The sequence below is a fragment of the Kogia breviceps genome, chromosome 11 (assembly GCF_026419965.1).
Source record: "Kogia breviceps isolate mKogBre1 chromosome 11, mKogBre1 haplotype 1, whole genome shotgun sequence".
NCBI lineage: Eukaryota > Metazoa > Chordata > Mammalia > Artiodactyla > Physeteridae > Kogia > Kogia breviceps.
The window spans coordinates 49577243-49600821 of NC_081320.1; the positions used below are offsets into that span (position 1 = coordinate 49577243).

Here is a 23579-nt window from a genome sequence, read left to right on the forward strand (position 1 = left end):
ATTTTATATTACAGTATATTTTATATACTGTAATATATATAAATAAATTTATATATATAAAATATAAAATATTATATAAAATATAATATAAATATATATATTTATATATTATTATATATAATATAATATATAATATATATAATATATAATATAATATAAATAATATATTATATATTATTATATATAATATATATAATATATATAATATATAATATATAATATAAAATATTATATAAAATATAATATAAAATTATATTTTATATAATTATATAATATTTATATATATATAAATAAATCCAAAAATAAAATTTCATCCTCAGACCGCCATGATGTAGGTGGTATTATTACCTCCTGTTATGATACAGTTGAAGAAACTGAAGCAAAAGCAGTTAACTTGCCACATTCATACAGATTGTTAAGTGGTCAGACTGGAATTTTAATTCAGGATGTCTATTTTTTAACCACTACTGCTATACTACTACTAAATAAAGATGATGGAGAGGAGGGGAGACAGGTAAGATGCCTTGATAATCTTAAAAACAAAAACAAAAACAAAACAAAACTGCTGTGAGGAACAGTTGTGATTAGCCCTGAGAAGGTAGAAGAAAGAGTCTCCATCGGAGAGAATTGCAAAGGAGGAGGTGCCACCAAAGGATAAAAGCCTCCAATTATTCACACAAGGGGTATTTGTTTTCTTAAAAACTGACAAACTCCTGGAGAGGATAATGGCTGAATTTTTGTCAATGGAATTTCACAGGCCCTGGCAGGTGGGTGGCAGGGAGATTTGAGCCCCTCCAATGACAGCTCCTAGGCCCTGCCTCTGAGAAGTCCATTTGTCTTGGCAAAGCCCCTCCCACGCACGCACAATGTGCGGTCTCGAGCCGGCGTGAGGCTGGACATCTTGTCAGCCACCCAAACAAAATGAGAACTGTTGCCCCGGCACGCAGCTGGCGCGCCCATTCGGCAGATCCCAGCTGCCTGGAGTCGAGCACGAGGCGGGGGCCACGCCCCAAGATGAATATTCATGACCGCCTTGCTCAGAGACCCGGATTTCAAAGTCTCTAAAGGGATTAGAAGGAGCGTGGGGGCTTCCAGATAAGGAGTCAGAGGGAAGGAGGGAGCTGGGCTTAGTCAGGGCTTGCCTTTGAGGACTACAAAGAGGAGAGAGCACATGGAAACTGAAGTCCACGGTTGCTAATCTAGGCGAGGTAAGATTTATAAAGGGAGCTCGCTGCTCCTTGTAGTTTATCGTCTTTCAATGTCCCTCCACACCAACAATGTGCAGTTACTAGTGTTTCACAGACAAGCTCTCTTTGTAGCTCTGGGAAGCATGAAAACAACCGAGAGTAAGCTTTGTATTAAGTGCTTGCTTCCTAACTCTTATCCAGGAAACAGCTCTGTGTTAACACCGGACCCCTCTCACACAGGGTCCTGGCAGGTGTGTTAATTTGCACGGTCTACTGATCTTTTGACGGTTACATGGGTGTGAGGCTATGTCATAGGCTAGAAACTTTAAACTTACAAAATACATATACTCTTAGATCTAGTTGGGATGTAATCAGGGAATTAAGCACACCTATTAACGGAACCGTTTCGGCTGCTCACTGCTCTTAATATAAGCCACTAATTCAAGAGGCAAGTGTCAATAGAAAGGAAAGGTGCTTTAATGAGAAAAGTTGGCAATCTGGGGAGCTGGTGGCATGGTGTCCAGAGACCAACTCCGAAGATTCTGCTCAGCCATGACAGTTTTTAAAGGGAAAAATGGGGGTGGTGGTGAAGAATCTCAGTGAATCGTCGAGGCAGGAGGTTCCGTTCATTAAACGCAGCATCTTTCTCCCTTTAATGCAGACTGGCTGACTCTCTCTCCAGATGTTATCTTGCCTGAGTGATCTGCCCGCAGGATTGTTTTAGGGGCACTGTTGGGGGTAGAAAGCTAGTCATTTTTAAAAAACTGCTTAATTCTTCATTCGTACTTCTTTTTAATCTGGGAAAAGAATCAACAGGTTAGGCAAGGCATGGTGTGCATTCAGGAGAGCATGACCAGGAGTTAGGTTAAATTGCCTAGTGATCTCATTCCTATAATTAGGTTCTTTTAAGGTTAGAGGGGTACAGAAATGGGCAAGCAGGAAAGGGGCAAAAGAGCTGCTTGCAGTTCCCTACTGTCAAACATCATTTCATTTCTGTGGGATTAGGGCCAAAGATCCATCTTCTGTAACCTCTTCGTGCCGACATAGGGCGCCGTATTCTCAGAGTGGAAGATGTCAACATGGGTCTGTAGCATCTCTTTGCTGACAATTTTAGTTGCCTGCCTACATAGGTGGGCAGAGCAAGCTGCAATTATTTTGATGCCCATAAAGATATAGATTATTATGAGCAATAATGTTAATCCCATTCTCTTAAGGCCAGCTCTTGGAATTGTGCTAGCCATAGGTTCAGTACTGCTTAAGTTGGAGCAGCTTATGTCATGACTTCAGTCTGGTCATCATGCAGTTGTCAGTAGTTTTTTTTTTTTTTTCTTTTTTTGTCCTCTTGTGGCAGTTACAGTATCTGTAAAACTACTCAGGAATGTGCGTCAGACACTGAGTCTGTGACTCTGTTGTCTTAATCATCAACTCCTCGGTTTTGTACTTGGGGAGGGCTCTGCAGGGTTCTGCTGGGTTCCTTATCTATCAATACTCATATTTGGCTCTGTTATTTTTATTGACGGAGAAACTTCCCAGCACAGATCATCTGAAAGAGTAGATAGTACCCAAATGCAGTTCACTGACTTGTAATACAAGTTGGGCTTTCGGTAAAGTGCACTCACTGTCTTTGTTATTGTTGGGGCCATAAGAGTTCACTTTAGAATTCACTTAACAGAAATTGCTGGAAACTTTGTTGAGTGCATCTGTTCCATTAATCCCTCCATTAAGAGAGAGGCTTTGCTTTTTACCTACAAAGTGGAAATGGAAGAAATAACATTATGGAGAAGAAATTTTAAAAAGACAAGGGAATATGGTGTGAAAGTACTTAGCTACTTTAAAGGAGGGCAACCCCCCAACCCCACTTCCATCCCAGAGAACTGGACACATATGCAGATGTAAGGGTAGAATCACTGTGAGCAGCTGTGAGATCTTATGGGAAGTAGGACAGGGACCAGACCAAGGACACAGACAAATGTCCCAGTAATCATGGATTCTGGAAATTATAGACTGATAAACTTGCCATTAATCCCCAGCAAAGTTCCAGACTGGATAGTTAAGCAGGCATCTCATGAGCACTTTAAAACAGATGACCACTAGGAACCAACAAGAGTTCACCAGGAACTGGTCAGGAAAAGTTTATTTCCTTTTTATTTATGTATTTAAATGAAGTGCTTGACTGGTACATCAGAATGCCAAAAATAAAGAACATCTTGACAGGTTAGACCCGGCCGTCGCTCGCTCCCTTCTCGGTCCCTGCTCCCGGTGGCCCTGAGGGAGTGTGGGCCGAGGTCGGGCCCCCAAGAGTACGACGAGGCGAGGGGGCAGCAGATCTGCGAGTCGGAAGTGTCGCGGCGGTGGGAGGAGCAGGAGACCGCGAGGATAGGCCCAGGAGCAATGCGTCCAAAGAGGAACAAGCAGTAAAAAATCTCTACATGGAAAATGCCAACCAGGAGAATGAAAACAAGGATGAAAAGGGGCAGGATGTTAATAAAGGAGAGCCTTTCGCCCTCCCTTTGGAAGCTGGTGAATATTGTGTACCTAGAGGAGATCGTAGGAGGTTCCGTGTTAGGCAGCCCATCCTGCAGTGTAGATGGGACATGACTCAGAGGCTTGAAGAGCCACAGGCAAGGATGAGAGAAGAGAATAAGGAAAGGATTGGGGAGGAGGTGAGGCAGCTGATGGAAAAGCTGAGGGAAAAGCAGTTGAGTCATAGTCTGCAGGCAGTTAGCACTGACCCTCCTCACCATGACCATCATGATGAGTTTTGCCTTATGCCTTGAATCCTGATATTTTCCCTGTAGTTAGTAGGGAGACACACCTGCTTCCTAAACGTACATGTTTGTGACGTACCTTTGTTGTAAACCTTTTGGTGTTACTTGTTTCTTGTGGGTCTCCTGTTACCAGCTTCTAATTGAATGTTGTGTTTCTCACCCAATCTGTAAGATTCTGTCAGCAGGAGAGTTTTACCTATTGCATGGAGAGATGTTCTTTATATATTGTGACATTGATAAAGCAGTTTAAAAAAGCAAAAAAAAAAAAAAAAAAAAAGAACATCTTGACAAAGGGACAGCCTATTTATCTCCTCCCACCTTTTTTTTTTCTGTGATGGATTCAGGTTTCAGAATTATCAAATTGAGCATTTGGCAGCCAAAAGAGAATAGACTCTAGAGCTAGAAAGAACTGAGTTTGAGTGCAAGCTCTGCAACTTACTAGATCTGTAACACTGGGCATCTCTGAGTCTCAGTTTTCACAACTGCTAAATTGGAATGAATATCTACTTCATAGATATGAAAGAAAACACAAATAGTGCATGCAGCACAGGTACTCAAGAAAGGGCAGTTATTATTAAGATACAATTTAAAAGGTAAAAATTCAAATATGAACTCAGGAAAGAGAAGAACTGAATGAAGTAATTTATATAAAAATAATATTTTTTAATATTTACTGTAAGCTCAGTGTGAAATAGCCAAGTAACATGTTTCAGGTGCAAACTAAAGCTTATTAATATAAGTAAGTGTAAGTCAATAAGAGAGTCCCAATTAATTCCAGTTGGTCAGATCCTACCTAAAATTCTTTGTCCCTTTCTGATTAGCAAACTTGAAAGGTAGCAAGGAAAAATTAAACAACATCCAGGATGGTGGAGACCCAGAAACCGCAATATCTGAAAAATAACTGAAAGAAATGGTGTTTATCTAGGAGAAAAGATCATATAATAGCTATCTTTTCATATTTGAAGAGCTATGATGGGGAATAGGGTATTAATTTGGTCTGTACAGGTCCAAATAGTAGAATTGGGACAAATGATTGGAAGTTGCAATGATAGAGTTTGGACTCAACATGTAAGCTGTTCACAATGCAGTAAGCATTCTTGAAAAATAGCAAGCTCACAATTACTGAAAATATTCCTATAGTAGACAGGAGCCAGCACTCAAAGATAGTGTAGAAGAGATTATTACACTAGAAAACAGAGTGGCCTTGTCTTAGATCAGAGTTAGTAATATACCACATATATGCCACCACCCCAAACCGTGGCAGGCATGACTAATCAATGAAAGTTGTTTTTCCCCACTGAGCTAAACTCAGCCTGGCAGTCCTTTTCAATGCAGTGCTCCAAAACCATCACCACCATTTCATCAGAGTTGACAGCCCACCTAACCCAGATGAACCCTTATAGTCTCTAAAATCCGATAACTTCGAAATTTCCCCTATAGTATAACTATAAAATATGTCGTAAATTAACTGGAAGGGGAGCCACAGTTAAGTGCAAAAATATTTCCGGATGTCTGTATGTGTACCTTTGTGTGTGGGATATATGTGGGATAGTACATAGATGCTTTGGTCCTAGCCTAAAACAGAAATCACATGAGGGAAATAACTCATTATACACAAGAGCCCTTTAATAGTGAATCCCAGTTGGGACATGCCAATAGTTAATGACACTGCTTTATGAATACCCACCCATTTCTTCTGTACAAAATTCAAAACTTTTCTTACCCTTTCTCACCCCTTAAAAAATTTCAAATTTACTTTGTATGTTGTAACTTTTGGGACATCAAGGGCAAGTTGATATTAAAAAAAAGAGAATTTGGAGGGTTGGCAGAGTTAGGGCTGGAGTACCTAGTAAACCCTTAAGAAAAGGGAGAGTTATATTATTAAGCAGAAGTAACCAAAGAGAGGTCAATAAGAGACTAAATTACAATGTCCAAAGATATAGCAAACATAGAGTCCAGGCTAATGAATGGGCAGCAGGAACCTCCTAGAAAGGGCAACAGTTGAAGCCAGGTGGGTGGTAGCTCGAATTTTGGCTCCCAAGCTGGAAATCAAGAGGAACAAAGAACCCAGCCTAACTCCCAAGGAGAGGAACAAAGATGCAAAGACAATCATTTGGTGAAAAGATAATCTTTTCAATAAATTGTGCTGCAATAATTGGTTGTCTGTATGCAAAACATAAAATCCCTCAATCCATACCTACCTCTGACCATATTTCAAAAATTAACTCAAAATAAATCATAGACCTAAATATAAAACTTAAAACTATGAATCTCCTTGACAAAGTTGTCTCTCTCAAAAAGATTAAGCTATTTAAATTTTAAAAGTGAGTCTGTTTAAAATATATATATAAGTAAATAAGAATATATACAAGTGGGATGCAAATATGCAAAAATGATGAAGGTGGCATCCACCACTGCTCTTTGTCACACCTCCTCCAAGGGCTGGGGAGAGTTGCCTAGACCCATCCAGGCAGGGTGGTGTTTAGTGCAGAATACTGGTCTCAGGAGGAAAGTCGGCGTGCAACCTAGGAAACTCTTCTGGAACCCTGTCATGTGAGTGTGGGAAATTTTGTTGGCAGAGAGTGAGAGGAAGCTGCTGTCTGCAGCCTAGAACTTCCCAGCTCCCAGGATCTCGAGTCTAGGAGACAGGAACACGAATCCTAAGATGCTACTAGTCAGTGCTCCTGTGGCTACTTTTCAGCAGCCTGGCCTGACAAAGTGGGCTCATCTGGGCAGGCCAGAACCTGAGAAGTAAAGCTATCAATACCTGCAGCTAAGTGAGCCGAGGAAGGCAGGAACTGAGGAAAGTGTGCGCTGCTCATCTCACATCTTAAATTCCTGGACATTAGATTATGACACCAGTTACAACATTTTCCTTTATCAGGATCAAACTCTAATATGTCAAGAATTATAAAACCGGTATGTAATAAATATTGTAAGGGACCTCCCTACCTCACCAATTGATTTTCTAAGAAAGTGACAAAATATTCCTTCTTTACCCATAAAATTCCATAAAGGCAACACGTTGTGAAGCTTAAAAGCATTAGCTCTGGTGTCAAGTTGCCTGGGTTTGAATCCCAGCTCTGTCTCCAATTAGATGTGTAAGCTTGGCCTGGTTTCTTAAACTCTCCAAACCTTAGTTTCTTCTGCAAAATGTGGATAATAAAAACAAACCCTCCCAGAGATAGATGATGGTGCTTCTGAAGGTGTTTGTTTTATGGTGCATTTAACACAGAGTAAGCACTCAGAGTTACAGAGCTGGGAGGGGACTTAAAGATCATCGAAAACCTCTTATCTGCTGCACTCATAGAGCAAGGCCCAGAGACACTGGTGACCTACCCAAAATCCCATAGCTAAATTAGGGTGCAGACCTGCTTTTCAAAAATTGAAGTACTGTCATTTTTCATTTCAGTTTCCTTTCCTCCCTTGGTGGTTAGGATCATTTTCCTGGTACCTCCTCTTCTTATGCCAGGCTTAGAACAACTTGCACCATATTTTACTCTGATTTTCCATGCCTTCACTGTGACCCTACATTCTTTTAGCACTCCTACATTGTGAAAACTGAACACCATCTGTCATTTGATCAGTGCACAACAGTCCCTTAAGAACTTAGTAAATGCTTTTGCTGTGAAGCATCCTTTTCTTTTAAGCATAATGCAATGTTATAATTTAACTTTCAAGACCCACTCAGGAGAGAAGGGATGATAAAACAGGGCCATACATAAACATTCTCCCCCTGGGCAGCATGACTATAAAAATACCAGGATGTGCCCTTCTTGAGCTAACAACAAATTACCTACTGATCTTCCACTTCCAGGCTTTTAAGAGCCCTTCTCTCAGAAAGAAAAGATGATGTGTTGGTTTCTACATCATCTCTTCATATAATGGGCATAAGCTGTTATTCCATAAAGATCATCTAGTCACACAAACAAATCCAGTTGGAAATCTCCTTTTCCTTCGATTTTCTCAATGTCTATAGGGTAGAGTCATAAACTACAGCAGGTTTTACTAATAACAGCTCACCAGAAGGACACGCTATTTGGAAATTAGGTCACATCTTAGGGCTTTCTGCCAGACTCACACACAGGAATAGTAACATCATTGCCAGAAGTATCTTTGAACACAAAGCACACTGACAGTTAATGTTCTCCTGGGCAATGCTGAACAGCTAGATTCCTTACAGGGTCTCTTGGAGTAGAAGTTTCCTGACAAAAATAAAGGGGTTGAGGGGAATGCTTTCAATGTCTGCCTTTCCAAAATAGTCTACTCCTCTGTCCATTTTCTTATTATATTTATATTCCCTGTGCCAAAAATGCCTGGTACGGAGTAGGGGATTAAAATGTGTGGAATAGAGGAATGAACCATCTATTTTCTTTCTCTTCCTCTGTTATCCCATCACCATATTGCTTCAGAGAAACAAATAAGGTCAGGCTTTCCCGGTGAAGAGATCAGACTCTCCCTCTGGGTTCTGTTCCTGATGTTTGTGGGACATTTGGTCAGGGCGACATGTTATCACGTGGCCTTTGAGTGCTCAGCACACTGTCCTTGTCACACCACATGTCCTTCCTATCTTGGAGAGGGATGAGTTTAAAATCCCACTCCAGGTAACCCTGGGAGCATGTTAGAACTGTAGAATCTCAGGTCTCACCCCAGAATCAGAATCTGCGCTTTAATGGGGTCCCCAGGAGACTCATGCACACATTCAACTTTGAAAAGCATGAGTATAAAGCCTGCTTGAATGATGGATCCTCCAAATACTGCCTGCCTGCTGGTCTCTTGAGATGTATAGCCTCAGAGTACATTTTGAGTAGACAGTTGTTTTCAGAAAGGAAAGAAAGACAAGGAGCCCACCAGACTGCTGGTGCCTGCAGATTGACAGCAGTCGTTAGATACATGGCAATGCCAAGGGACAGAGCATCTGCTTCAGGGGACCAAGGCTCACAGTGGGCCCAGGCAAGCAAGCACTGTTCACTTCTGCACATCTCAGCCAGACTTTGAAACTATCCAGGGCCCCTTGCCATTTTTCATCTGTATGTTTCATAAAAACTGTTGCCAAAGCATTTCAAAACTTAAAATTACAACTGAGTGCCTAGTTGTCTATTAAAAGAATAAAGCTCCTTGGGGGACACAAATTTCCATTCCAGAAGAAATCAATGGAAAATTTTAATCTGTCAGTGATAAATCATTGTATGTATTGATTTCCATGGCTTTTAGGGCTCTTAGCAGCAACAGGGGAAAGGCTAATCTTTCTGGAATGTGTGCGCACTTGGAGCACAGCCCCAGGGAGCAGGGAGCTTGCCTGTTAGTCAGGAGTGTGTTATAAACAAATTATAGGCAAAAATTCCTTTAACATGATAGAATTCTCCATTTCACCTACTCTTTAGCATTTATAAGGCAGACAATACCAGAGATGGAACAAATGTTTAACAACCATCTGCTTTGCATGCACAGTTGGACAGCAATTCACATGCAGCGTGGTGCTTTAGTCTTTCTTTTAAAATACCGCCAGCAGCATTGTTCATGAAACCCTCTCCTTCATTGCAAACTTGAAAAAAAAAAAACAACCAAAAAAACGTGCCATATCACTATTCTACTGGTTCTGTTTTAAGAGACTGATACACAAATGCTAAAGAATGGGAGAAAATACTGGAAACATCTATGATGTACATTCCTTTGTAGATTGAATTTCACCTCCATATATTCATGGAGTTCCCCCTACCCACATGCTCCCCCCACCCATCTCCACTGGTTAAAAGCCTACTTATTCCTCATAGAGTTCCTCTGTGTACCCTTCTCAGAGCTTACAAATTAGAGTTCTCTTTGCTTCCTTTGTATTCCCATAGCAAGTTATGTGATCTTCTAGAAAACCATGGAACTCTTTCTACCTTAAGTTAGAGTTATCTGACATGCTATATCTCTACTGCTATATTTGTATGCTTCTTTAGAGCATCTTATTAGATCTTATTAATCTTTGGGGCTTTCCATCTAGCACAAGCCTTGACCCATTGTATGTAGTCGTTAAGTAGATTTTGATTTGAACAAGTGAGCGTTTATTGAGTTCTCATTATCCAGTGTCTCATAGACCAGTGTGACCACAGAGCAATCAATATGGAAAAGCAAATATTAGGGGGAAAGCAATGAGACTCCACTAAGGTCTTAATTCTGTTTGTCAACCAGTCAACAAATATTTAACTAGCGCCTATTGCATACTTGGAAAGAGGAAATTATAAAACAAGGAGGAGGACGTTAACAATCAGGTTATGAAGACAAAATTTTCAGGGCAAGTAAAAGGCAGAACTATGAAGCAGGCAGTTTTATCCATCATCTTTTCTACACCATCTGTCCCCCTCCCTATGATTTCCTACTGTCTTCAATTTCTCATCTCGTTTGCTATGTCCCGGTACATGCATCTAGTGTAATTCTTATCACTCCATATTATCTTTAAGTCAGGAAGGTAAGTTTGAGCCTGGGCCATAGTTGGGGTTCAAGTATGTCTATTTCCCACCAATGACCCAAGGGCCAGGCCTGAGTTCTTAGAGAAAGGAGCTGAGAGAGAATTTGAAAAAGGCTGTGATCACCAAGGACTTAGAAAGAGAAAGGGCATTAGGATCCAGAAAACAAAACGTAGCACCCAGTGAGGGGCAGGGCATTCTTCCCATTTCTGTGTGGAAGACAGCTGGGTAGCAGTGAAATGTGGAATGAAGGACTAACTATTTTGGCTTCATTCATTCATTTTATGTTCATGTATGTCTTGAGCTGCTAGTAAGTGTCTGGCACTGTTCTGGGCCCAAAGAATACAATACTGAAGAAAATGGACAAAGCCCCTGCCTTCTTGGAGCTCATTGCTGCTGTGATGACCAGAAAGCACCATCTGCAGAAATTTATGTTCTTTTAAAATCTGCCCCGAGAAAGGAGGGCAACTGGCTGTGACTGAGAAGAAAATATGTCTCAGCCATTCTCCTGGCCCATTTTTCCTCCTGTCTTTTAGCTCTGCATTTGCTTACTGGGTTAAACTTGCCTCTTCCTTTTTGAAGCAGGTCAGTCTGGAAAACAATAAGAATTCTCTACTCTGAACTGTTTTACAGACACTGGCTGCCAGTCAGTCTACCTACTACAGAGATTTACACCCTGTTAAATTGTTTTCTAGAATTTTTTGGAAAACAATGTTAAAAGCTTTAAACTAGTGTAACATAGTATCATTTTCCTTCACCATTAAAGAAAAGTTTTTAAAGTCAAAAACAAAAACACCCAGGCACCTGGCATCTTTGAGGCTTGAAAGCAGCAGAGATCAACAGGGGAAACCTAAAAGGAAACATAAGTGGTTAGTGTGGGAACCCATGTCAAAAGCCTGGCAGGAGGCTATGTTCCCACATGTGTAAGTGGGGCAAAGCTTGTGAAATTCCGGTTATTTGACTTAGGAGGACCATATTTGTACTCATGGACTGGTGAAGCCTGGACAAATTTGGGTTACATAGTAACTTATTTACTTATTTTCTCCCCTTTTAAACTATGAACACACTGATAATAGGGACTTTACCTCAGTAGCACCTAGAAGAGTTAAAGGTGCATATTCGGCATAGCTTGGTGCCTAATAATTATGTGAGAGAGGAAAGGGAAAAAGAAAATGCTCTATGATTGCAAATATTTAAGATGGATCTACTTGTTTGCAAATGGCAGGAATTCATTCAAAGCCAGACCTGATGGCAGTGTGATAGATCTCCATCAACATCAGATATTAAAATAAAGTGGGGAGATTGGAGGAATTCCAAAGATGCTTTGAGAAATGGCGGCATTGCTGGAATATAACTTGTAGTTGCAACTGCATTTAACAAACTACATTGCATGTCTGAGCGGTGGTTATGTGTGCTAAAATCTTTGTGATACTTTATAATCACACCCCCTGTGTCAAGTGCTAGACTGTGTGTTATTGATCATAAGGCCTGCAGGAATTCAAAAAAGAGCTCATTATCAGGGAACGTTTTCATCTGCCAGTTTTTAAAAGAATCAGTATTACAATCTTGTCACTGGAATACTGAACTTAAGAAAGGAAGAATCAAAAAGAAGAAATAATATAAAACTGATCAGCATCTTAACCAAAAAAAAAAAAAAAGTAAAATCATTAAAGGAGTACCCAAAATGAAAATCTAAAAAGAACGGTGAAGATGCTTTTGTTTATAAATAACAGAAATAAACTCTGGCTGGTTTAAGTAACAAAGAGGACTTCATAGAGAGATAATAGCAAAGTAATATTCAGCCAGTTCACCCCAAGATGACCGTTGTACATGTTCGTGGTTGGTTGGTGTTTATGCTGTACCCTTTGTTAAATATTTTGGCCATCTGCTCTGGACACTGGAGATTCTCATAGACTCCAAGGGCAAGATGCAGCTGGCCATCAGAAATGAACTAGAATACGGTATTTGTTTTTCTCCTTCTGACTTACTTCACTCTGTATGACAGACTCCAGGTCTATCCACCTCATTACAAATAACTCAGTTTCATTTCTTTTTATGGTTGAGTAATATTCCATTGTATATATGTGCCACATCAAATACCGTATGCTAACACATATATATGGACTCTAAGGAAAAAAAAATGTCATGAAGAAATTAGTGGTAGGACGGGAATAAAACACAGATTTACTAGAGCATGGACATGAGGATATGGGGAGGGGGAAGGGTAAGCTGTGACGAAGTGAGAGAGTGGCAGGGACATATACACACTACCAAATGTAAATTAGATAGCTAGTGGGAAGCTGCCGCATAGCACAGGGAGATCACCTCTGTGCTTTGTGACCACCTAGAGGGGTGGGATAGGGAGGGTGGGAGAGAGGGTGACGCAAGAGGGAAGAGATATGGGAACATATGTATATGTATAACTGATTCACTTTGTTGTAAAGGAAAAACTAACACACTATTGTAAAACAGTTATACTCCAATAAAGATGTTTAAAAAAAAAAAAAAAAGAAAAGAAATGAACTAGAACCTGTGTATCATATATGGTAGTTTGGGCAACAAGTAACAGAAAACTGACTCAAACTGGCTTATAACAGGGATTGGCAAATGATGGCCTGCAGGTTGGTCACCAGGTGTTCTACTGGAACACATTCAGAGCCATTCATATATGTATTTCCTAAGGCTCATTTAGAGCTACAATGGCAGAGTAGATTCGTCGGGACAAAGACTTTATAGCCTGCAAATCTTAAACTTTTTACTATCTGGCCCTTTAAGAAAAACTTTGATGACCCTTGACTTCTATAATAGGTCATTTATTATCTAAATATATTTGATTCAGTCCAGGGTGGGCTCAAAAATGCCATCAGGGACTTCCCTGGTGGTCCAGTGGTAAAGAATCTGCCTTCCAATGCAGGGGAGGTGGGTTTGATCCCTGGTTGGGGAACTAAGATCCCACATGCCACAGGGCAACTAAGCCTGTGCGCCACAACTACTGAGCTCCGGCGCCTCAACTAGAGCCCGAGTGCTGCAGACTACAGAGCCCACGCACCCTGGAGCCCGCGTGCCACAGCTAGAGGGAGAAAACCTGCACATCACAACTAGAGAGAAGCCCACGTGCTGCAAGGAAGAGCCCACGCCACAACGAAAGATCCCACATGCCAGCAACTAAGATCAGACGCAGCCCCAAATAATAAATAAATAAATTTTAAAATGCTATCAAAGGCTCACACTTTTTAGAATTCTTCTTGCTGCCATCTTTGTGTTGCCCTCATCCCAGGATGGTCACCTTCATAGAGGCAAGAGAGCTGACAATGGCAATCAGGGCTATGTGCTTCCTTGTTCATCTCCAGCAGGAAAAAGAGTAAATTGCCCCCCAGACATGGAATATAAATTTTCAATCAGATTGGGCCAATATAAAAGGCATGCCCATCACTGGATCAATAGAGTTGCCAGGGGATTGTCGGGCACATAGTTTTTTCAGCCAATCTATAACCTCCTCTAAGGATGGGGGGAGAGGGGGGTTCAGAACATCAGCATTACTTAGAAAGGAGAAAGTGGAGAGCAGATGTTAAGTAAGCAAGTAGCAGTGATGAGACAACCAGGCCTAAGAGGACTTGGGAACCCAGGAATCTTCTCTGCCTCCGTCCCTAAATCTCTGCTTCTCTCTCTTTTAATTAAGTTTTTTGGTTGCATTGGGTGTTCGTTGCTGCACACAGGGCTTTCTCTACTTGCGGCGAGCAGGGGCTTCTCTTTGTTGCGGTGTGCGGGCTTCTCATTGCAGTGGTTTCTCTTGTTGCGGAGCACAGGCTCTAGGCACGCAGTCTCAGTAGTTGAGGCACGTGGGTTCAGTAGTTGTGGCTTGCGGGCTCTAAAGCACAGGCTCAGTAGTTGTGGTGCACGGGCTTGGTTGCTCTGAGGCATGTGGGATCTTCCTGGACCAGGGCTCGAACCCATGTCCCCTGCACTGGCAGGTGGATTCTTAACTACTGTGCCACCAAGGAAGCCCCTCTGCTTCTCTCTTTGACTCTGATTTATTGTTCTTTCCCACTGTAGCCTGTTTTCTTCTACTTCTCCCAACACCTGCTGGAAAACAAAGCTGCCAGTAGCTCATGTATTTACTATTATAGTCTTATACTCCAAAGAGACTAATCTCTTTTTCTCCTTTTTATTTTCAAGTTCCTGGGGAAAGCTTTTGATTGGCCCAGGCTGGGTCAGGGGCTCGTCCTTCAGTCAAAGGTGAGGTCATGTTCTAGAGCTTGGAAACTCTTGCTATAACTAGGTAGATGGTGGCAGAGAGAGGGTCAGTTCTGGAAAATGGTGTCAGGCAGATGAGCCACTAGGTGTCTGCTACAGTATGTTTATTTCTTCATGTGAGATTAAACAGTCCATTATTTTCCATTATAGGTGATTGTGTACATGAGGATTAGTTTTCATTTTGAAAAACATAGACCCAAAAGAGCAGTCATTTAAACAGGATAGTTTATCTTTCTTTCATATAAAGCTGCAAAGGTAGGCAAGCTGGTATGACATTTCTGCCCACTCATCTGCTGTGTTGCCCTTGTCTTCATGAGCCAAGATGTCAGTGAGAGCTCCTGCTAGTGTGTCCACAATTGTAGCAGCAGGACGGAAGACGGGACAAAGAAGGGGCAAGAGGTACATACCAACTGTCACTTAAGGAAAGTTCCAGAAGTTGCCAGATAAAACCTCCACCCAGTCCTTTGCAAAGGAAACTGGGAAATAGCCTTTTTTTCCCTCTGAACAGCTACATGCCCAGCTAAAAAAATCAGATGTTCTGTTACTGTGGAAGAAAGGAGAGCACATATTAAGGGACAAATAGCATAGTGATCATGGTCTCTGTATAGTGATTATTCATTTTTAGAATTACACAGGCTTTTAAGCTAAAAAGGTTTGTTTTCAACTCAAAGGAAAAAAAATAGTCCTCATTAAGAAGCATAAAGGAGAGTTTAATAATACAACTCATGTCTCGCACACCCATAATTGAAATTTAAATGCATTAAAGTAACAGAAAAATATACAAAACACAGCCATTGTTTACTTGTGCATGTATGACCTTTGACTAAAGGCAAAGCTGTGTCCTAGTGAAGAACTATCTCCCAGACTATGACAACCAGTTCATGTCATTTTAGACAAAATTCTGTGGAATTCTGTAACTGTTGTTACAGATTAGCATTCCTTAAATTCAGACTCAAACTTAGAAACATGAAATGCTGAAAAGCTATTATTTAAGGCCAGGAAGCTTCTCCCACTGGCTAAGCTATCAAGATGGAAATATCCAAAATGACCAGGTATATTTCCTCAAGTGAAAAACAGGTTCCCAGTTCTACTTGCTGTGATGATAGCTTGAGAAGGCTTCATCAGAAGATCTGTAACTTGCCTTTCAAATTATGATTGATGGACCTACCCTTTTCATAGCCAGTTTCCATGGAAAGGAGATTCAAATCATATATTCCATGCTGCCATGGTCTGTCCTTAGTGGTAACTATACAAGCCTGACGCAGTCCATTTAGATTTAGAAAAAAAATGAACAAAGCCTATGTCTCTTGCCTGTGAATGAATGGGGAATAGAAAAAGGGATTTTTTTTAGTACCTGAAAAGTTCCATCAAAACCAAGCTTCACTGCAGGGGATATACCAGCATTCAGGGCAACACCCTTCCTGCAGTCAGGGAGTACAAGAGCATGTACTCAAGTATTATTTGGTGACAAGAATAGAACATTATTCTGAGCAATAAAGTGTTATTCAAATTCTACCAAAGTACACAGAAGCTGTGACATGGTAATTATTCTAAGAAAGAGTGTTTAATTTAGAAATTACCTAACCTTTTTGGTTTCTATTTTTGATGACATTTGTAATCTAAATTAGCAACAAACCTGTGCTCTCAGGCTTTTACATTAAACACCAAACCTGATTCGCAATTTTATTTTAGGATCAGCAACCCATTTATTAGGGTTCAGTCTGTCTCAGAGATTTAAGGCCAGTCTAGGCCCAGGTAATCTGCAGATGAAGGGTGGAGAAGCAAAGGAATTAGTGCCCTTATCTTCAAGCAAAGCAGAAGAGTGACCATGTCACCATTGGACTGGCATCCCCCCTGTGCTGCTTCTAAACCTCTGGGCAAAAGAGGAAGTCACAGAATGGCTGATGTTTGCCAAGTGTTGAGACTTTGGCCTCTTCCTGTGAACCAACAAAATACCCATAGTGTATGTAGCACAGGGCCTGGTACAGACAGATGCTTGAAAAATTATTGCCGAAAGAATGAATTAATAAGTGGGTTTGCAGAGGATTTAAAACTTAAGTACAACCAACATCAGACTGATTTGTTTATTGGCTCATAAATGATCATAATGGTTAGATGGAATTACAGGTAGTTTTTTTAATTGTCCAAACTTCCTATAATGTTATCATATTCCTATAACTATCGTATATTCCTCTAATGCTTTTGATTAAAAAAAACCCAGTAATTTCAAGCCCTAGTGTTAAAAATTTGAGTGATGAATTTTGATCTGTCCAAACAAAGTTACTTTAAGTAATAGGACTGCCATTATAAATAACAGACAGTTGCTTTTTTTAATATAAATCAATTATTTAATCATAGTAACAGATTCTGTCTATCATATGCATAACACAGTTATAGCAAATCCACTTAAAGCTTCCCTGGAGTGGGGAAAAGGGCATGGGTGAAAACTAGAGAATAAAATAGTGTATATTATTTGGGGCCTTCCATTGAGAAAGACTGTGAGATGAATGACCCTGTTTTAACCTCTATAACCCACCATGTTGTGGTTAGGCTTACCAGGAAACACTCAAGAGCAACCTCAGAAATTTTGTCATTAGCACATGTAGTCTACCTCATACTACTGAGAAAAGTACTTCTTGAAATGTCTCAAAAAGGGAAGTATTAATATAAACATGTAACAGCTATGGTGGCCATCAGCCCTCGACCAATGGTATCATTGCTTTTACCCACAAACCAACTTGCTGTCAGAATCCTTCCCACTTTCATCTGAGAAAACAGATCACATGAATTTTAAGGCCCCTCACAGTACCATGAACACTATGAGGCCTGTCCAGATGGGAACTATGAATATTAACATTCAAAGACAATATAGAATAAATATTGAGGAGCTCTTTTGACCGTGAGCCCTGATAAATTCTGTCCTTCAGCTAAATGCCTTTCTGATGTCTTCCCAGCAGTAACACCCAGGTTATTTTAGTATTTAAAAGGAGGCTTACCAAAAAAGAAGGGATAGAAGGACAAGATATTTTATTAAGTTCTTCAAAAGCAACAGTTGAAGTGAACAGACTGTTGTGAGTGCTTTTAATCTGTGAGTTTGTGAAATTATATGCTCATTTCTGTCATTAAGAAGTAAGAGATAAAAATCTCTTTTAAAGTCACTGAACCAACATGGATATGGTCTTTACAGACTTTTCTCATACCTGTCATTTCTGTCTCTGAAGATTTGAATTTTCATTCATTTAAAAATATTTACTGATTTCCTACCAGGTGGCTAACACTGATCTGGTGCTTAGAATACATCAGTGAACAAAATAAACAGATCCCTGTCCTAATGGAGACTACGTTATAGGTGGGAAGCAGAAAATAAACCATAAATACAGTAAGTGATTTCAATAGACATTAGAAGGGATAAATGTAATGGAAAATGGAAATAGTAAACCAGGGTAAGATGATCAAGAGTGCTGGGTGTGAAGAGGGAAGGAAAGTTCAGGTGAAATAGGTGGCAGGGTGGCCCCACTGAGAAGGTGAAAACCTGGGGAACATGTGAAGAAGGTGAGGGGGCGGGCCATGTGGCTATCTGGGTAAAGCTTTCCAGGCCAAAGGTCTGAGGTGTTTGAGGAACAACAAGGAGACCAGCATGGCTGGAGGGGAATGAGTGAAGGTGAAGTTAGCAGCAGTTGAGGCTAGAAAGGTGATGGAGAAGCAGGTCATCTGGGTTGCATAAGCCTTTGAGGGGACTTGTTTTACTCTGAGTGAAACAGGACACCATTGTGAGGTTTCTGAGCAGAAGAGTAGCATGATCTGACTTTATTTTTGAAGAATCTCTCTGACTGAATTCTTGAGATTAGGCTGTAGTAGAAGCGAGGGGCAAGGGTCAGAAGCAGGGCGACTTGTTAAGAAGTGATGGCAATTATCCAAGAGAGAGATGACAGTGGCTCAGACCAGGCTAGGAGAGATGGAGGTGGTGAAAAGTGGTTGGATTCCATATATGTTTTGAAGGAGGAGCCAGCAAGACTTGGATGTGAGAAAAAAGACAAAAGAAGAGTCAGGGATGACTGTAAGGTTTTTGTTCGGAACTAATTAAGGATAGAGTCGCCATCCACTGGGGAGGTGTAGACTGTGGATGGGGCAGGCTTTAAAAGGAAGAATGGGAGTTTGAGTCTGGACTTGTTAAGTCTGAGATGTCAGGTGGGCAGTTGCATAAAGGTCTGGATGGAGTTCAGAAGAGGAGTCTGGGCTGGAGATACACTTTTGGCAGCATGTAGATGATATTTAAGGCCATGAAACTGGGTGAGATCACCAAGGGAGGGACTAAGGAAGAGAAGAAGCCTAAGAAGAAGACCCTGCAACTCTCCAGGGTTATAAGGTCAGGGAGGAGAGGAGGGACCAGCAAAGGAGACTGAGAAGGAACGCCCAGTGAGGAGAAGGAAACCCAAGAGAGGGTGTGTCCTGGAAGCAAAGTGAAGAAACTGTTCCAGAGTAGAGGGAGAAACCAGCTATGTCAAATGCTACTGACACACACCTACGCTGAGGCCTGAGAACTGACAGATGGACCTAGAAAAGTACAGTCATTGGCATCTCTGAAAAGAGCAGTTTCAATGAAGCATTCATGGGAGACACATGTTTGAAGCAAGTTTTAAGAGGTGATAAGAAGAGAGACATTAGAGGCAGCAAATATAGATAACTGGTTAAAAAACTTTTGCTTAAAAGAGTACAAAGAAATGGAACTATGGCCCTCATTTTTCTTAAATGTTTATTCATGTATTAATATGAAAAATTAATAATTTCCAAATGAATGCCCTATTTTCTTTCAAGCAGGCAAACATGTCCTAAACATGGTTATTTACTATGGAGTTATTTAACAAACTATTAATATTACTCTTGGTATAAGGTCATTTCAGAGATTATAAAATAATTTCTGCTATAAAAGACCCTTCATGTGTAAGATCCGGCAATCCCACTCCTAGGCATATGTCTGGAAAAGATGAAAACTCTAATTCGAAAAGATACATGCACTCCAATGTTCAGAGTGACACTATTTACAATAACCAAGATATGAAAGCAACTTAAATGTCCATTGACAGATGAATGGATAAAGAAGATATGGGGGTTTCCTTGGTGGCGCAGTGGTTAAGAATCCGCCTGCCAATGCAGGGGACACAGGTTCGAGCCCTGGTCTGGGAAGATCCCACATGCCGCGGAGGAACTGGGCCCGTGAGCCACAACTACTGAGCCTGTGTGTCTGGAGCCTGTGCTCCGCAACAAGAGAGGCCGCGACAGTGAGAGGCCCGTGCACCGCGATGAAGAGTAGCCCCCACTCGCCACAACTAGAGAAAGCCCGTGCACAGCAATGAAGACGCAACACAGCCAAAAATAAATAAATGAAAATAAATATCTCATCTTAAAAAAAAAAAAAATGTGGTGTATACACACACACACACACACACACACACACACACACACAATAGAATACTACTCATCCATGAAAAAAGTGAAATAATTATATTTGCAGCAACATGGATGGACCTAGAGATTATCATATTAGGTGAAGTAAGTCAGAGAAAGACAAATATATGATATCACTTATATGTAGAATCTAAAAATAATGATACAAATGAACTAATTTACAAAACAGACTAACAGACATAGAAATAAACATACGTTTACCAAAGGGAAAAGTGGGGGAGGGATAAATTAGGAGTTTGGGATTGACAGATACACACTACTATATGTAAAATAAACAACAAGGACCTACTGTATAGTATGGAGAACTATATTCAATATCTTGTAATAACCAATAATGGAAAATAATCTGAAAAAGAATGTAAGTAGGTAGGTAGATAGATATGGATATACATAAAACAAAATGAGGAGACAGAGGAATATGTTCCAAATGAAAGAACAAAATAAAACCCTAGAAGAAAAACCCTAATGAAATGAAGATAAATAACTTACCTGATAAAGCCTTCAAAGAAACAATCATAAAGATGCTCACTGAGTTCAGGAGAAGAATGGAGAAACTTAGGGAGAACTTCAACAAAGACTTAGAAAGTATAAGAAACAACAAATCAGAGCTGAAGAGTACAATAACTGAAATAAAAAATATGCTAGAGGGAATCAACAGCAGATCAGATAATACAGAAGAACGAATAAGTGATATGGAAGATAGAATAATGGAAATCACCCAACCAGAACAGCAAAAAGAAAAAAGAATTTTAAAATTGAGGAGCATTTAAGGAACCTCTGGGACAAAATTAAGCATAATAACTTTTGCATTATAGGGTTCCCAGAAGGAGAAGAGAGAATGGGATAGAAGACTTACTTGAAGAAATCATGGCTGAAAACTTCCCTAAACTGGGGAAGGAAGCAGACATCCAAGTACAGGAAGTACAGAGAGCTCCAAACAAGATGAACTGAAAGAGATGCACACCAAGACATTAAAATGAAAATGGAAAAGGTAAAGATAAAAAGAGAGTCTTAAAGGCAGCAAGAAAAAAAGCAACTAATCACATACAAGGGAAACCCCATAAGACTGTCAGCTGACTTTTCAGCAGAAACTTTACAGGCCAGAAGGGAGAGGCAGGATATATTTAAAGTGCTAAAAGGAAAAAACTTATAACCTAGAATACTCTATTTGGCAAGGTTATGATTCAGAATTGAAGGACAGATAGAGTTTCCCAGATAAGTAAAAACTAAAGGGGTTCATCACGCCTAGACAGCCTTACAAGAAATGTTAAAGGGTCTTCTTTAAGCAGAAAAGACCATAACTAGAAATAAAATATATGAAAGAAAATCTCACTCATAAAGGCAAATAAATATAAAGGCAGTGGATCAGCCACTAAAAAGCTAGTGTGACAGTTAAAAGACAAAAGTAGTACAATAAACTATAGCTACATAGGTAGTTAAGGGACACACAACATAAAAAGATGTAAAATATGACATCAAAAACACAAAACACGGAAATGGCAATAAAAACGTAGTGCTTTTAGAATGCCTTCAAACTTGAGTGACTATCAGCTTAAAATAGACAGCTATAAATACGGGTTGATATGTATGAACCTCATGGTAATCACAAACAAAAAACCTACAATGGATACACACACAAGAAGAAGGGAATCCAAACATAACAATAAAGGAATCCATCAAACCATAAGTGAAGAAATCAATATCAAAAAACCAACAACATGACTAAAAATTAGGCAGAAGATCTAAATAGACATTTTTCCAAATAAGACAGATGGCCAACAAGAACATGAAAAAGTGCTCAACATCACTGATCATCAGGGAAATGCAAATCAAAACCACAGCGAGATACCACCTCACACCTGTCAGGGTGGCTGTTATCAAAAAGACAGGAAGCAGTAAGTGTTGGTGAGGTTGTGGTAAAACGGGAGCCCTCGTGCGTTTTTGGTGAAAATGTAAACTGGTGCAGCCACTATGCAAAACAGTATGGAGGTTCCTCAAAAACCTAAAAATAGAACTACATAACATCCAGCAATTTCACTTCTGGGTATTTATCCGAAGAAAATTAATTCAAAAAGAATTCATGCTCTTATGTTCACTGAAGCACTGTTTACAGTAGCCAAGATATGGAAGCAAAAGTACATGTCCATCAATAGATGGATAGATAAAAAAAGATGTGAGATATATATATATATATATATATATATATACACATATGAAATCTCAAAAACAAAACAAACAAGCAAATTAAAACAGAAACAGACTTATAGATACAGAGAACAAACTTGTGGTTGCCAGAGGGGAGGAGAGTAGGGGAATGGACAAAAAAGGTGATGGGGATTAAGAGGTACAAACTTATCTATATAATAAGTCACAAGGATGTAATGTACACATAGGGAATATAGTCAATAATATTGTAACAACTTTGCATGGTGACAGATGGTAACTGGACTTATTTTGGTGATCATTTCATAATATATAAAAATATTGAATTATGTTGTACACCTGAAACGAATATAATATCTCTATAAATAAAAAAAAATAAACACATAAATAAGGTTTACTCCCCTCTCCCACAACAAAGCCATAACTAGGAATCAGACAGACCAGTTATTTGAGTCCCAGTCTCTCAGATTACTTACTAGGTGGCTTTGGGTCAATCATTAACCTGCCGGGGCCTTGGTTTCCTCACTGGTAAAATAAATGAGAATCATTTTGTCTACCTTCATGGGTGAAGACTAAGTCACTTAAGGCAGGTAAATCACTTGGCAACTAGTAAGTAAACTCTCAACAGTTGGTAGCTATCAGAGTTCACTATTTGGATGAAGAGGATATGGTCAGGAGCCCTCCTAGGCAGACCCTGGAGAGGAGACGCTGCAGCAAAGTGTGCAGTGGGAAAGGGGTGTCCAAGCTGACCCTTGGGAACTCCCAGGATCTGCCATATCAGTCCTGGTACTGCCCCCAAAACCCTCACCCACACTCATAACTCCTCTGGTGGAACTGAAAGTATATGGCAAACCTCGCAAATGTCAACTGTGGCTAATAATCTGTCCCACTGAGAAACTCATAAAAGAAAACACAGACATACCAGTGCACACAGAGACAGTAATCTGGCTTCAGAGCAATCAAGAATGTTATTTTCCCTGGGCCAGAGCAGGGTCAGAGATATTCTGGGACCTGTCCTCAGGGGAATTATTTCTAAGAACCTTGATAAAATGTACAAAGCTAGGGCAGAAAATAGCAAGGTGAAAAGCAGTGGTTAGGTAGAGGTTTCTCTAAGAGAAACAACTAATTAATTGGTTCAATTGGAGCTTCTTTTATATATTGATTCCTACTCCCAGGTCAGCAGCATCACTTTCCAGGTGATGTGAAGATGGTGAATATATAGCAGAAGGGCCTGGCATGTGTACAGAGCTAAGCTAACAACTGTCAATACTGCCCGTAAAATATTTTCA

At 40.2% G+C, this 23579-nt stretch overlaps 1 protein-coding gene, 1 long non-coding RNA gene and 1 pseudogene across 7 annotated transcripts in view; 2 read left to right on the forward strand and 1 right to left on the reverse strand.

Moving 5' to 3' along the window:
- PELI1 (pellino E3 ubiquitin protein ligase 1) overlaps positions 1-23579 on the forward strand; it is a 325875-nt gene that overhangs the window by 193919 nt on the left and 108377 nt on the right. The window contains exon 1 of one of the 2 annotated variants that reach the window (XM_067007515.1): positions 1075-1208. The exons of the other annotated variant lie outside the window; for it this stretch is intronic. The gene's annotated coding sequence lies outside the window, so the exon portion shown is untranslated. Of the gene's footprint in view, positions 1-1074; positions 1209-23579 lie in introns of those variants that run through there. 2 annotated transcript variants of the gene reach the window in all.
- The window catches only part of LOC136792149 (uncharacterized), a 32466-nt gene that overhangs the window by 7589 nt on the left and 1298 nt on the right, over positions 1-23579 (reverse strand). For 2 of the 5 annotated variants that reach the window (XR_010835524.1, XR_010835523.1), the window contains exons 2-4: positions 15069-15205; positions 11212-11257; positions 4035-4151 (exon numbers count right to left, since the gene is read on the reverse strand). This is a non-coding gene — a long non-coding RNA (uncharacterized lncRNA). The remainder of the gene's footprint in view (positions 1-4034; positions 4152-11211; positions 11258-15068; positions 15206-23579) is intronic. The other 3 variants (XR_010835527.1, XR_010835526.1, XR_010835525.1) reach the window with 2 other exon arrangements.
- On the forward strand, positions 1762-3964 carry LOC131765191 (protein BEX1-like; annotated as a pseudogene).